At 42.4% G+C, this 15,563-nt stretch overlaps 1 protein-coding gene across 5 annotated transcripts in view; it reads left to right on the forward strand.

The window, feature by feature from the left end:
* Positions 1-12,801: 12,801 nt before the first annotated feature.
* The window catches only part of PALS2 (protein associated with LIN7 2, MAGUK p55 family member), a 59,829-nt gene continuing 57,067 nt past the window's right edge, over positions 12,802-15,563 (forward strand). For 4 of the 5 annotated variants that reach the window (XM_065051337.1, XM_065051336.1, XM_065051335.1 and 1 more), the window contains exon 1: positions 12,803-13,038. The gene's annotated coding sequence lies outside the window, so the exon portion shown is untranslated. Of the gene's footprint in view, positions 13,039-15,563 lie in introns of all 5 variants that reach the window. The other variant, XM_065051340.1, reaches the window with a different exon arrangement.

The raw sequence follows: 15,563 nt of genomic DNA on the forward strand, positions 1-15,563 counted from the left end.
GCTCGAGGAGCTTCATGAGGTGTTGGCTGGCAGCTTTCCTTAGCTCATCCCCTTCTGCGGAAGAGCCAAAGTGTTCATGGAGATGTCCTTGCAGGAACTACTCTCTGAGGCAGTAAAAACTCTGGGTGAGAAAGGCATCAGCTGTCTCAGCTGTGACGACTGCACTGAGATGAGCTCTATTATCTATTTCTTATTGCCTTGGAAGAACCAGAACGCCTCAAGAAGAAAGTTGCACAGAAAGTCTGGAAAATTGTGCTGCATGGAGCTTACCTCTCTATCCATACATCTGTCCATCCATAGCTCATGGCTGAAGTATTTCTGTACTGGTCTAGCAGGTTTATTACTGGAGGTAGGGGTTGCAACAATAGTCATTTAGGTGCCAACTAGTAGGCATTTGAAGTCCTTCAGATGACATAAAGTATGCAAGACATCTGCACGGAAATGACAGTGAAGATGAAGAGAGATCTAGAAGAAGCTGGCACCTTCTGGAGAGACAGCTGGACACCATGCAGGCTGCCTGCAGTGTCAAAAATGTCTTACTTTAAGCAACAGATTCCTACCCAGTAAGACTCACATCTTTCCATGAAGTTCTGTGTCACTGGGGAGAAACGTCACAATTTTCTGGTTCTCCCAACATGTATGGAACACAGTGTTCTCATCCATCTTTCAGGCTAAAAGCAGTCAATATGTTCTCAGTGAAATGCAGCTTGTTTCGCTCCATAATATATTGCAGTAAGACACAACATTCCGTGTTTTAATGGTCTATTAAAATGCACCTTATATGCTTCAAGAAGCTTAAGGTTGTGAAACTTCAGCTACCCAAGAACTATACTAATGGTCAATTAATACATGCCTTATTGTGTGCTACTCCTATAATAACATATTTCTCTAGTATTTATAAAAAAAAATCCATTTTAATGAAATATATTTCAATGAATTCATACTCTTATTTAGGGAAAAATAGATTGTAATAAAAGAAGAGGGCTTCTAGTGCACTCTCTAATGATTTTTTAAGTCTGTCATTTTAATCTAGCACACTGGAAATGTAAATGATAATTACAAATCATATCTGCTGGGCTAAGATTTCTTTTTAAAAAAAACAAACTCAAGTGTTCAGTTTAGATGATTGTGAATTTGCACTTGATGATTAATACACCGCTAAAAAAGGTAGGATTTTTCTATGTTCTAGTTCCCTTATGCAAAGGAAAAAAGGTCATGCCACAGAAGATAGATGTACAAAGCCAAATGTTTCTTTCTGTTTCTGTGAGTGGAAGAGGGCAGACAGCTGCACAGCCCAGCAACAGGATGGACCCCCCAGTAGGGATTGTCAACTCTGCATTGGCTTTTAGCACAACACAGAAAGACTTTTCTAACACTGAAAGATCTAATTTATGCCATATTCCCAATGATGATTTGATATCTCTTTCTAAGGTAGGTCTTACTCCTTGGACTGCTGCTGTGAAGGACATGCACCCTCCCTGTGAAGGGCTGCATTTGCCATAAGCAGCAGAGGTCAGCCTTCACCACTGGGGAAAGAATAGGAACCATGGATCGTAACTTCTAACCGTTTATTTCAAGTTTTTAACAGCTGACACTTGCATTCAGTGTTTGGCCTTTAAAACCTGATTTTGATTTCCTCTGCTTTGCATTTGGAGGATCCCAATTAATTTCCAGCTTGAAGAACAAGCTGTTGCACAACCTCAGCTGCTGACCTTAGCAGTAGTGGTGTAAGGTACACCTGGAAACATGAGCTCTCACGAGCAGTGGTACCAGTGATTTGAGGGTGGATGCATCTCTTCCTGAAGCAGCAATTAACTGAAAGTCTAGTCCAGAAGCCAGCTCCTGGTTCTTAGTGGACAGTAGTCTATCCTGTACTGGGACAAGAGCAGCCGTGCCCAGCTCAGACTGCCACAAAGTCAGTGTAGATAACCAGAATCAGCACAACTGCAGCCTCTGCAACAGAGCCAGTGGGTGCAGCGAGCTTTTGAGATTGCGTGATATGGAAGTAGCACATGCTTATGTGTGCATTGCATCTATGGAGTGTTTGCACCTGGCCTTGCTATAAGTCATTTTTGCCCTTCCTTTGAGCCGTGTCTTGCATTCTTCAGACACAGATAGGAATCTAGATATGATATAAATTCAGAAACCTGACCCTTGGTTGTGATCAGAAGAAATCACACGGTCTTGTAACCTGGCTAGATTTTGTTCACCACTTACAGAAATTCAACCTGCAGCCAAGTACTTTCTTTACTTCCTGTCTTATTTTTTATCTGAAACAGCTGCGTGCTGTTAAATATCAATGGCATGTCCTCCCTTCCCCTCTCCAGATTCCAGTATTTGACTAGTAGACTTAATAATATCTCTGCATAACATATCTGGAAGTTTATAAATTAATTTGGTCTCTCTTAGGCTGAAGTCCAATACACTACTAGGTTACATGTCGTTACCACTATTATCTAGCTTTGCTTTGAGTAGTCTTATGCCTGGGAAAATACTGCTGCCAGCTTTCATCTTTGATTGAAGAGGTTTGGTTTTGGTTTTGTGTTGTTTGTTTGTTTGTTTGTTTGTTTTAATTTCTTTAATGAGAAATGAAAAGCCAGGTAGGAAGGAAGTGCTATTGAAAGTCACTGGCAGTCTGTTTAAAAAATGAAAAGGACTTTTACCTTTGTCTGATAGCACTAACTCAGCTGTGGATTTCAGACCTTACTGCCTCTAAATTTTGCTTTTAAAAACATCCTAAGCTTCACACCATTGGATTTTTAATAAAATCTTTAAGATGTTGAAAGGAAATCCTTTGGTGGGTACACAGCTTTTGAAAGGCATAGAAATGCACCAGAACACCTAGGAGAGGGTCTGCTAAAATCTGAATTCAAAACAAATAAGAGGACCCTGAATGTAATGTTGCTGAAAACCAGGAAACATAATTTACTATTTTTAGTAGTTTTATTCATAGGACTGCCTGGGGACCAACAAGAAATAGTTTTAACAGATTAGGCACTGTTCAGACGCAGAATGAAGATAATCCTTGCTTTATGGAGCTTAAATGTAAATAAACAAGTCTGAAAAACAATAAGGAAAATGGTACAGAGCTGATAAATACTCTAAAGAAAGACAGTTTCTTTATATATTACAGCTTCTTTAAAATATGTAACTACTTTGTGTAAAAGATCATAGATGGTACTTTAATAATCCTGTGCAACGTAGAACACTGGATAAATATAATTTCCACTTGTTTTGCAAGTTATTCTCTATAAATGACAGAAAACTAGGAACGCAAAGGACGTCACAAGTCAATCATTCCCTATCCCTGTCTGTAGGCAGGATGAGCCACACTTGTGATACTCTGAAAGTTCCCAAAGACTGATGATGATGGGAATTCTGCTGCATTTCCCAGGTAGTGTGCGAAAATCGTGTCTTGCATGAGAGAGTTTAACCAGTAACCAGAAATTGAGCCCTGCCAACAGCCTTTGTCCTCTGAGAAACATGAAGTAACTAGTCTGTACCTCCCCTTTGGCAGGTGCTGCCCCACATTTAGTCAGCTTTGCTCTCAGCTGCCTCCTCTGCCAGAAATTTGTCTGAGGCAAAGGAAATGAGAGCGTTGTAGCTTCCACAAACTGATTTGTATTGTACAACTCTGTACATCTGCCTTGTCACCATCCTCCTGCCCCAGAAGAAATTGCACAAATAAGTTCAGGAGGCCCAGTTTTTTCTGGCCTTCCGAAATGCACTCCACAGCAAAACCGGTGTTTTGACTGGACACAAAACTTAAAACAAAAGGATACCATTAGTCCTGCAAGCCAGGTTTCTCAAATTATAAGCAATTATGTGAAATAAATTAACTGCAGCAATAAAATGTACAGGTTTTGGGTCTGTTTAGACCATCCACTGTAAGTAATCAGATTTTAAATAGAGACATTGTGTAACATGTGCCTACAGTATTTTTTTGTTGTTGTTGTAAGCCTAGTCTACTGTAGTGGCCATCATTGGATTTCTTTCAATTACTTTCAGGATAAACAGGGTCAAATATTAAAATTACATATTACATTCTTAGAAGCATTTGAAAATTAAAGAGGAAAAGGAACCAGAAGTTTTCTAAGATCAATATTGGTGGAATAATTCCTTAACTGTTCTTCCCATTATATTTGTCTAAAATGAGAATTTGATCCCTAAATGTGGTTGCAAGTAAAATGAGTCCTTTCTAAAAAAGAAAAATAACAAATCAGCATTTACTTTCCCTTTTGTTCCTCCTTCCAACCCTTGTACCTTTTAAAATCACCTCATATTTTGTCTTCAGTATTTCTTCTTCTTTATTTCCTCATTCAGGCAGAAAAGTGTCCTCTGATGCTCCTGTCATCTTTGCCAGACTGACTTGTGGGTTTCTTTAAATGAATTTGCCATGGCAGATAGGAGAGAACAGGCAGCAATGCTTGCTACTGACAGTGATTATCTTCTACTGTTTTTTCACTGGAGACACAATTTTTTGCTGGCATCCCATTGAGCTGGAGTCACGAACAGCAATGTATTTTGTATTGAAAAGATTTGCAGAAGAGGAGTTTGGGAAAGGGGCGACGTTTTGTAGCCAGAGCTACAATAGCAGCTTAGGGAAGAGGGCCTTGCAGTCCAAAGCTAATACTGCTCATTTCTCTGTTGTAAGGAATGGTTCTTCCTGACCTTAGCTAACTATTAATTTTGACTTGAAGCATGAGGATACAGAGTCTCTCTGGCAACACTTTTTGTAAGGTGGAGAACACTGTTAGGAAATGAGCTGAGTCTACTCATGTAGGCCGCTGAGCCATGGCTTTTCTGATACACATAGGTTCACAAATTATTTTATTCCCTAGAGCTTATTTGAAGTTTTTAATTAAAATTCTCTGCATTGGTATTCTGATTTTATTGAATATAACAAAGATTTCTTGAGACTTGATTTTTGTTTAAACTAGGGTCCCTTTACAGCCATCACATAGTGTAAAAAAATTTGAAGTGGGTGTAAATGACATTGTTTTAACTATTAAAGCAAACCTTAGGGAAAATGAGAATGTCTGTATTTACTTTACTGGAATTTCATCTTTGTGTGTCTGGCCTGAAGCCAGGATGCTGACATAGGGGAATTTCTGCATTTTCTTATAAGAAATTGTTTTCATTAATGAGTACCTGGTCAAGAGATCTGGCAAGTGCTATTTTCAGAATTTTGCTGTGGCTTCTCTTTCACTCTGGGGACCTGCTTCTCTGGGAAAGAGGCTATGGAAAAGGAAAAACCTAATAAATTTTCTGGTGGCCAAAAAAGACTTCAAAACATGCAAGCCTCACGCTTAAAACTGTGCAGCCAAGAATGCAAGGTTGCTGAGGCCAAAAGGAGAGCAAACGGAGGGAATATGGAACTACAGCCAACTTACTACAGCACAGCTGGGCAGTCATAGCCTGCATTCTGGTCCATGCTCCCAGTATAATTTAAGATTTATCATTTCACTGGATAAACCATATATGCCAGAACTGTCTTCTCGCCCTGCAGGCACAGTTCCTTTTCCCCATGTTTTCTATACAAATTGTGAACTCAGTGGGTCACTGAATCATTGAGTAATTCAGATAGGAAGGGACCTCAGGAGGTCTCTAGTCCAACCTCATGCTCTAGGAAGGCACAGCTATGAGAGCACACCACATTGTTCAGGGCTTTATCCAACTGAGCCTTGAAAACCTCCCAGGATGGAGAATATACAATTTCTCTTGGCAAATGCTTCTAATGCTTCCTAATGATGAAAAAGGTTTTCCTTATATACAGCCAGAATTTCCCTTGCTTCCATTTATGTCCTTTGTCCCTCATCCTTCAGCCATGTGGCACGGAAGAGCCTGGTTCCACCTTCCTGACAACCTCCTCGTAAGCACTGACAGGCTACTGTTATGTTTCCCTCAAAGCCATCCTCTGCTCCTGCACAAGCAGACTGAACAAGCCTAGTTCCCTCAGCCTCTCCTCACTGGCAAAGTGCTCTAGTCCTCAACCATCTTGGTGGCCCTCTGCTGAACTTGTTTCAGTTTATCCAATATATTTCTTGTACTGGGAGTCTCAAACTCAAGGCAGTATTTCAGTGTGATCTAACAGGTGCCAAGTAACAGGGGACTCCATATTAATAGAGTCCAAGTTGCTGATGATCTTCTTTGTTGCCAGAGGACACCCCTGGCTCATGTTCAGCTCACTGTCTACCAACACCTCCTGGGCCTTTTCAGGAAATCTGCTGCCCAGCCAAGCAGACATGCTTCCCCACAGCCCGGATGAGCGCAAGGGCTTACTCCATCTTTGGTGCAGGACTCAGAATTTGTCCTTGCTGAATTTCGTGAGGTTTCTGTTAGCCCATTCCTCCAGCATGTCAAGGTCTTTTTGGATGGCAGCCCTCCTCACCAGCATGTTAACTGTACCTTCAGCCTGATCTCATCTGCAAATTTCTTGAGTAACCAACACTCTATCACCTCCTCCAGTAATTTTTAAGGACATTAAACAGGACAGGTCCCAGGACAGACCCCTGCAGTGCTCCACTTGTTTCTCTTGCTACTGGCCTCTGCATAAAGTATGGTCCATTATCCACTGCCTTCTGGGTCTGACCATTCAAACCATCTGCTGTCTGCTCAACATGACTGAAACGTGTGAACCTAAATACATGGACGTTTTGAGAGTCATTGTCGAAAACCTTGCTGCAGTCTATTAAACTTTTTAAGGCTTGCTAAAGTCTTGACATCCACGTCTCACCCATCATCTACAAATACAGTCATTTTACCATAGAAACGCATTCAAGTTGGTAAGGCATGGTTTACTCTTTGTCAATTCATGCTGACATTTTCCAGTAACCTCCTTCATATGTCTAGAAATGAGTTCCAAGAGGATTTGCTCCAGGTTTTTCCCGAGAATCTAAGTGAGGCTGTCCCTCTCATAATTTCCCAAATCACCCTGTTGGCCTTTTCTGAAGGTGGGTGCAAGATTTACCTCCTCTGATCTCTGTGACTTTTCAAAGGTGGCAGAGAGCAGCATTGTAAGGGCATCCACCAGCCCTCTCAGCTCTCTCAGATGCAGCCCATCTGGTCCCATGGACTTGTATGAGCTGAGTTCTCACAAGTAATCCCTTTCTTGTTTTTCATCAACTTCTGATACTTCTCCTTGCACAGAGGCTAGGGAGACCTTGTTGGTGAAGAACGAGGGGAAAGAAGGCACTGAGTACCTAAAAGATAGCTGTGTCTGTTGCCACTAAATCACCCTATTCAGCAACACACCCACATTTTCATTGTACAGTTCTGTGGATATTTTGTGCCTAACTCTGTATTCAGGAGGATACTGTAGACAGTAGATCCTTCACTGAATTTGTTACTGAGACCCAAGGAATAAACAAAAATTTAATTTTTAATTCAGCTTTGTTTAGCTGAACCCTCTACAGCTCATGGCCATGCAATGTAGTGGAAGAAAGGGGCTGAATATTCTTTATACAGGAAAGATTAGCACCTTTGCACCTGTGAAGAAATCTTGAAATTAACTTTTTGTAAGCTCCCCCCAGGTTTTTGGATTTTCTTGTCATTTAACCCAAACTTCAACATGGAAGTAAGGCTGTACTTTGGTTTTTTTTTTGTTTTGTTTTGTGGGGTTTTCTTTGTTTTCTTTTGGTTTTGTGTTTTTGTTGTTGTTGTTGGTGGTTTGGTTTATTGTTTTGGTTTTGGTTTTTTTCCTGCTCTGAACAGTATATGGGCTGAGAATTGAGAATGCACATAGGTTATGCACAGGAGAAAAGATATTTACAATAAATATCTTCGAGATGCGGGTCAAGGAAACACCTACTCTTGGTGTTTGAGGCATAGCTCATAGAAAGGGTTTTTTTCATAATATAGGTTCTCAAAGAATGCTATTGTGCTTCCTCCACCTTGTACAAAAAAAAACCAAAACAAACCCACACCAACTCGTAAAGAGTATCACATTCACATACAGAACATAAATTTTGCAGAAAAAATAGCTAAATATTTTCAATTGCAGCTAATATCATTTCTCTGATGCACACACTGGCAGAAAATAAAATTCAAGTATACACACAGAACACCTACAACAATATGTTCAGGCAATTAAAGAAAATGAACAGTACTTCCAAAACTAAATATTCCAAATACATGTAATTTCAACTTCAACTATGTCTTTCTGCCTAAACCACTACTGAGAAGCAAATTCTGTAACAATACTGACCTAATCAAAGGACAATGTGTACTTGCAACCTAGAAGAGCTTAATCAATACCATCCCCATGTCCAGTCAGTGACAGCTGTTTTTGAACTGGGCTACCAGTCACAGGTGTAAGAGTTTTTGATGGATTTCAGACAGTAATACACTTAGGTACTTGTGTTTAGGGGATTTTTTTGTTGTTGTTTCACAACAAACCCAAGTATTGTAATTCTAAGACACTGACATGGAAGAGGAGCAGAACTGGAGTAAGAAAATAATGCATTTTTCTTTATCTGGGAAAGTACAGCCTCTGTCCTTTGATAATGGCAAAAGCTTGTTGCTTTGGAAGGCTGTACCTCTGCTCCCCAATAATAACCTTGCTAATTGTAGTGTTGTATACAGTGGAAAGATTTTTCCTGACCCCGTAGGGAACTAGTGCTGTGAAGCATGAGATTTGATTAGCGTTATTATCTTAGCTTGCCCAGTTACCAATGTTGTAAGCTGCCATGAAATTATCCACCCCTTTTAAAAATAAAGCCATACTATTTGTCTTGATTATCTCCTCCCGTGGAGTTGAATTCCACATGCAAAGAGACCTCGGTGATGAAAATAGCATAGGAGTTAGATGTACAGCCTTTTAACTCTGTAGGTGCTGTCTACTTTATTATTTCATATTGCCTTTTCATGTAAATCAACATTCTTCTAATTATTGTGGTTTTGATCACGCCTCTCAAAAAAAGAAAAGAAAAGAAAAGAAAAGAAAAGAAAAGAAAAGAAAAGAAAAGAAAAGAAAAGAAAAGAAAAGAAAAGAAAAGAGAAGAAAAGAAAAGAAAAGAAAAGAAAACTTTTGTATTTTAACTTCAATCTTTGTAATCATCCATGTGATCTTTTAATGAGTTCCTCGGGGATAGTTTAGAAAATAATGCAATTTCTCACACATTTTTCAGGTTTTGCTGGATCTTTTTGAAAATCTTGAATGACTTTTTGTGTACAGACATGAAATCATGCTGTATACCAAAAAAAAACCAATACCCTATCTCATTTCTTTGGCACAAAGAACTTTATTAAAATGTCTCTCTGTTTTGACGATGATGACCTTGTACGGTATGCCAGTGAATACATAAACAAGTTATTGTTATAAGATTTCCAAATGGTGATAAACATGGCAAAGAAGCTGACACTTTGTTGTCTCTAATTTTTCAGGTGATGTAGACAGTGTATTTTAACGGTTATCAAATAAAGAAGTCATCTAGAGTTGCAGCTGTTTGAAGACTGATTGTAACAACTGATTATCCAAGCTAGTAAACTGAAGTACACAGAACATTGGACTTGCAGAGTATGCCAGCAATCAGCTTAAAACATCGTTTTAAAAATGTACTGTCTCAAAGTCCTTCACTCTAAGTGCTCAACATCAGTTGCCCACAACAATTAAATATAAAAAGGAGAACTAGGTCAAAGAAGCAGCTCTTCTGTGGGTACACCTGTTCATTTTGTCATTTAAATAGTCATCAGAACCGTGACAGAGGATTTAAGGCCAGAATTCTGCAGAGCATAAGACAAAGAAAAATGTGCATAGTTTACATGAACCAGTAGATCATTCCTGCAGTAATAAGCAAATGTGGTGCTGGTAGTGATTATAGGTTTTATTTTTCATTTGTACACCCAGAACTATAAGCGAAATGAAAAGCACATCATCCTCCTTCCCACATTTTATACACTGGAGTGTCTGCTCCTCTAACCTCTCTACATCAAGGCAGGACATCTAGCAAAACCAAAAGACCCTGGAGAAAGACCCCTGCCATACTACTTGTAGCACCAGCAGAGAATGATCACATTAGTAATGCTAGTTTCTGCAGTTCTAAAGAGAGGATCACCAGGCTTCATAGTAAAAGAAACCTTTTGCTTGAGTGAGATCTGTATCATCAAAGGCAGAGTTCAAAGCTCTGTAGAGTCATAACTTCAGTTCAAGTGAATACTAATCAGTCAGCCCAAAAGTATGAGAGCTGGGCCTGACCTACCATGAAGTCTTCATGCTCCCTGAATCCTGTGGCTAGACAGAGACTGACTGAGATAATCCCTGGCATAAAGAAACTTGGCTTTGGCACCATTCTAATTTATGCCTCACTGACCATGATCACCAGCTAGAAATTGCTGGGGCATAAGTCAGCCCTGGCCAGGTCCCTGTCTTCTCTGCCCTAAACTGGGAACAGGGTGAGGCTTGGCTGAAGTGCAGTAATTGCCCATTAAATGGATAAGACAGATTTACAGTCGTTTTGCACTGCAGGAATGATGCAAAACTATCAGATTGAACTGCACCGTCAGGGCCCTAACGACTGTCCTTGGATGGGTGATTTCTGTTATGACAAGCATGTGAATGTCAGTGATAAGAAGCCAAAAGGATATGATAATTCCTGCCAGACTGTAAACACCAATTTCTAAATTCTTATCTAAAACAATCCATCTCTGTTTCTCCCTTGACCCCAGGAGTTCAAATGGATTAAGTAGTGGGCAAGAAATGGTGTGAAAGCATTTGGGACACATTCCCTAAAGGGCTTTAATAGCCAAATAACAGCTGCAGAGGCCAGCATGGAAGACATTCGAAAGGTTGTGGAGCAAAGTAGTTTTTGTTTAGATATTTCTGTTACAGCCAAAAACAGGCTCTCATGTTTCGCAGGTTTGGGTTCAAGCTTTGAGTTGAACCGTCATAAGGAATCTCTCAAGTTTTGCATTGAAGTGATTTTCTTTCATTGGCCATGAAAGTAAAGTCAGGACATGATGAAAGATATCAGCATAAATTGCTACAACTCTTTCTCCTTAACAGAATAATGTTCAGCCTCCTCAAACACAGGGACTGTAAAAGAAAAAATCAACAAGATGTTGAGTTGTGAAATACAGAAACGAGATGACAGTTATGCATTTTGTGGCGCTGGTTCAAAACATTTTCCATTAGAACATCACAAAAAATAAATGAGAGGTAAACGAGAAAGAGCTGGGGTTATTTTTTGGGGCATGAGGATTTTCTGTGCCTGGCAATTTTGCCATTGTAGCTGTAGAGGTTTGAACACTGAAAGGGTGGTAGGTCACTACTTAGCTTAGAATCCCTCATGACATGTTAAGTTTCCTTTCCGTTTAATAAGGAAAAGATAACTGCTTGTGAAGCAAATTACCCAAAATATGTTCATTTTGGATGCTTTCACTGAGAAATCACAGAGGGGCTGTAAGCTCTTTGGACCCAGGGATGCATAATTCCACGTGCTTGTGAAGCTCTCAGCACAGTGACTCTTCTGAGCAGAGCCTTTGATAGCTACTGTAATTTGAAAAGTAAAAATAATTCCTAAAGGAATTTCACATGCTGGTTTCCTAAGATGAGGACAGCAAGATCTTATTTACTTGATGCATCATTATTGGTCAATCTGAGGAAGGTTTTTCACCTGCTGACTGCTGTTCCACAATTTGTTTAATTATGCCCATCATAGATATGCCACTTTATATCTTTGGTTGCTTAAAAATCTGGTAGGAAAGCACAATCTGAACCTGTTAAAATGAAAATCAATACTTACTGGATTTTCTGTTCAAACTCTACCCCCACATTCTCCAATGGCTCCCAAAGCAAAAACCAGTGTGAATTGCAGGCAATTTATTGTTAAGGGTTACCATATGCCACGCTAGGCTATCATGTATTCTTAAAACAGCATGATTAAGTAGATTAGAGTCAAACTGTAGTCCTGGACTTAAAAATTTTTGGAAAGTCAGTAAGAGTAGGAAAAAATGAATGAAAACAAGCTGACGAATGAAGTACTGTTTTGGATCTGAACATTTTATTTTCTGGGGTAAATTTTACCCTGAGACATACACTCCAGCTTCAGTGAGAACTGTGCATGCAAGACTGACTCAATGCTACAACTCAAATTTCAGTAAGTCCAAGGGTATTTAAAGTTGATGGTGTCTGCAAAATCAGCAAGAAGCAGAAAGCAAAAGCTGCTCTATTATCACTGTTCAAAACAAACAAAATGTTTAAAGTAAACAGTGATCAGAAGTGCAGCAAAATCGGTTTTTCAGTGTTGTTTCCACCTCAGTGGTCTTGGATGTTACTAGTGTCAGGGGAAATTCCTCCCCCTCCTCTTTGCAATATTTGACTTAGTCTTTGCCAGCGCTTCTTGCACTTGGTGACTGAACAGGCAGTGTCAAGCGAAACGCTGGCGTGTCCTCTCCTGACTCGGAGGAAGGAGAGTCCCAACCTGCCCCGGCAAGCACCGGCACACGGCACCGGCGGGGAGCGGGGCGGGGGTCACACACGCACGCTTGCTCTCTCATACGCTGCTCTCCATCACCAATCCGCTCGGCCCCACACACACACTTGCCGTTACACAAGCACACACGTGCCCCCGCATATAGAGAGGCTCCCTCCGTGACACACCCATGCGCTGTGTCCCTCGCAGGCGCGGTCGCACCCCCCGCCGCCGTCTCTCGCACACGGTCCCAGGGACACTCGCCCCCTCGTCCCTCACACCCGCGCCGGGCCGAGGCGGAGGCGCGCGCCCCCTCACGCGCCCGGCAGTTGGGCTCCGGGAGGCGGGGGAGGTGCTCGCGCGCCACCGCCGCGGAGGCCGCTAGCGAGCGAGCGCGCGCGCGCCGGGGAGGCGAGGGGGCGGGGGAGGAGGAGCGCGAGCACCGTGCCACGGCCACGCCGGCGGCGCGCGCAGAGCGGCGGTGGCTGCGGAGCCGGCGGGGAAAGCGGCGGCACCTCCGGCTCGTGCTCTCCCTCTGCCAACCGGCAGCTCGCGCGCTCGAGTTCGTAGATGGGGCTCAGCGGCGCCCGCTGAGGAGGGAACGGAGAGCGGGAGCCGGTGCCAGCCGGTGAGTTGCGGTACCGGCGAGGAGGTCGCGTGTGCGGGGGGGAGGGCTCGTCCGCCCGTTTCTCCCTCCGTCCCTTCAAGCCGGCGGGGAAATGGTGGCGGGAGGCGAAGTCACGCAGCTGTCCCGGCCGAGTCCCTTGCCCCAGAGCTGGGCGGCCGGAGCGGGGCGCGCTGCCCCGGCGGCGGGAGCTGAGGCGCCCCGTGTGCGTGTGGCGTGAGGGGGGAAGAGCCGCCCGCAGGTACCGGTGCCGGGCGGGCCTGCGGGGGAGCGAACATGGCAGCGCCGGAGTCGGGGAAGAGGGAATTTTGCCCCCAGAGCGAGGATTAACCCTCCTCTTCCCGCCTCCGGATGCGTCCCCGGGAGACTCGGTCTTCATCTGCCGCTCCGGATTATCTACCCGCCCACCCTCCTTCCCCCACCCCTTTCCCGGTATTTTCTCCTGGAGATTATCAGATTTCCCGCCCCTCCCTCTCCGGGATCCTCCGCCTCCCCCCTCCTCCGAGGGGATTATCTCCCCCTTCTCTGCTGGATTATGCCCCCGTTCGCTCTCCCTGTCCCTCTATCCAGTGCTATGCCCCTCCGCAGCCTCGCCTCTCAGGGATTATCTGCTCTCCCTTTGGGGTGATTCCTCCTCTCTTGATCTCTGCCCCGGCTTTTCCCTGGTTATTTTCCTCCTGAGGAAGTTATCCCTCCCCTTCCGTCTGCCTCTGACTGGGGAAAGGGGAGAAAATGTGGTTGTAATCGGGTGGGCAGGAGTTTCCAATAGTGCTGTCATCTCCTTGGTCTCTGTGCTAGTACTACAGGCAAGTGGATGTAGGTGGTAGGAGAGGCACCGAGCATGCAGAAAGCTTGTGGCGGAGTTCAGCCTGTGGCGTTGTGCTCCGTATGCAGGAAAATATCTGCGCCCTTTCTGTGATGTTACAGCTGTTTGGAGGAGATGCTGGTCAAAGAGAGACTATCTGGATCAATGCTTTATAAAGATGTGCACATGCGTGGCTGGATGGTGGATATCACATGTTAACCAGAAACTGCACTGAGAAAGAGAACAGACTCATAGTTTCTTTGAGGAAGGTACGATGTACAGTAGTAGCTCTGTAATGTAAGTGGGAGGGTGCATGGATGACATTGCTGATGTCCAGGGGTCAAAGTGGACTTGGATAGCTTCTGTCTTGGCTTTCAAGGCAGTTGGCTTAGGCTATTGCTCTGTGGTGAAGAGGAAGGAGGCAGGTCTCTTTTACTTAGGCTCTGATGCTTATGTGGTTCATTACCATCAACATGCTGCAAAGGAAAAATGAGGTTTTTCCTGAAAAGATGAGGTTTATCCCATGCATGTAGCTCCTGTGTAGGTTAGACTATTCTCATAGCTCTTGATTTTATTGCACATGGAATCGCTGGAGGAGAGTTGCAGATCTTCTAACCATCTTGCGGCACAAGGCCCAGGATTATATCCATTAAACTTCTCTGACTTGGCTTTGGGAGGAGGAGGGGCTGTGAGAAATTGTAGAGAGGCTGGGCGTCTATAAATAGATGTCGGACTAGAGGAGGCTTTGAACAAATCTTAGCATGCTGCTTCTGAACAGATAGTGTCTGTTAAACTGGTTGAGTTGACACTAGCATCATAATGTTTCCTTTTATTTCTGCTGAGGTGGTACACTGTGACTTGCGACTGGACCATGCAACATCTGTCACAAAATTATTCTTGAAGATGTCATAGAGAAAATTTTCATTTGAATAAAGTGCTGATAATTGGAGTCTAGTTTGAGCTCATTTTAATGGACTCCTCAGAGAAATCTTTAATTTCCTCTTTTTTCCCTTGAAATATTTGAAATTGATCATCTCGCTCTCCTTATTTTGTTCTTGAAGCATTGCACTGTATAGATTACCTGAGTTGCTGTGAAAAATCTGCGGTACCGAGGCAGGGTGTCATAATGCTTGTACCATTGTTAGTTTTTTATTTCCTTCTCTTTTCTGGATAAGACACTTTACTACTTTTCTTTTGTTGTTGTTGGTTGGTTGGTGTTTTTTTTTTTGTGTTTGTGGGTTTTTATGGAACCTTTAGCATCAAACCAAAAGCATATGACATAGAGCTTCTTTGAATTCTGGGTGCTTGATTTGTTTCACATCCTATGGATCACTGCTGTTTCAGCCTGTCTTGTCAAGAACTACTTAATATGGAAATTATTGATGAATATACTGTACCAGCTATGTGGAATGGTGTCTGTGCTGGTGCTATATTAGTGGGCTAGCTGTGCATACTAAAAGTCTCTAAGATGACTGAAAAGCTGTTGCAACATACATGCAGTTGGACCTTTCTTGAACTACCTCTTGTTGTTTATTTTTCTTTAAACAAATAATGGACACTATTAAGTTAAATCATGGCTTAATCACATGTGTCTTTTTTTTTTTTTTTTTTTTTTTTTTTTTTAATAAAATAAAAATAAGAAAATAAGTAGTTGAAAAGTGCCTGGCTAATATGAAGGAGTCTTAACGAAGTCTAATAGAGAGTATGAATCTCTGCAAGAACC

The sequence above is a fragment of the Columba livia genome, chromosome 2 (assembly GCF_036013475.1).
Source record: "Columba livia isolate bColLiv1 breed racing homer chromosome 2, bColLiv1.pat.W.v2, whole genome shotgun sequence".
Classification (NCBI taxonomy): domain Eukaryota; kingdom Metazoa; phylum Chordata; class Aves; order Columbiformes; family Columbidae; genus Columba; species Columba livia.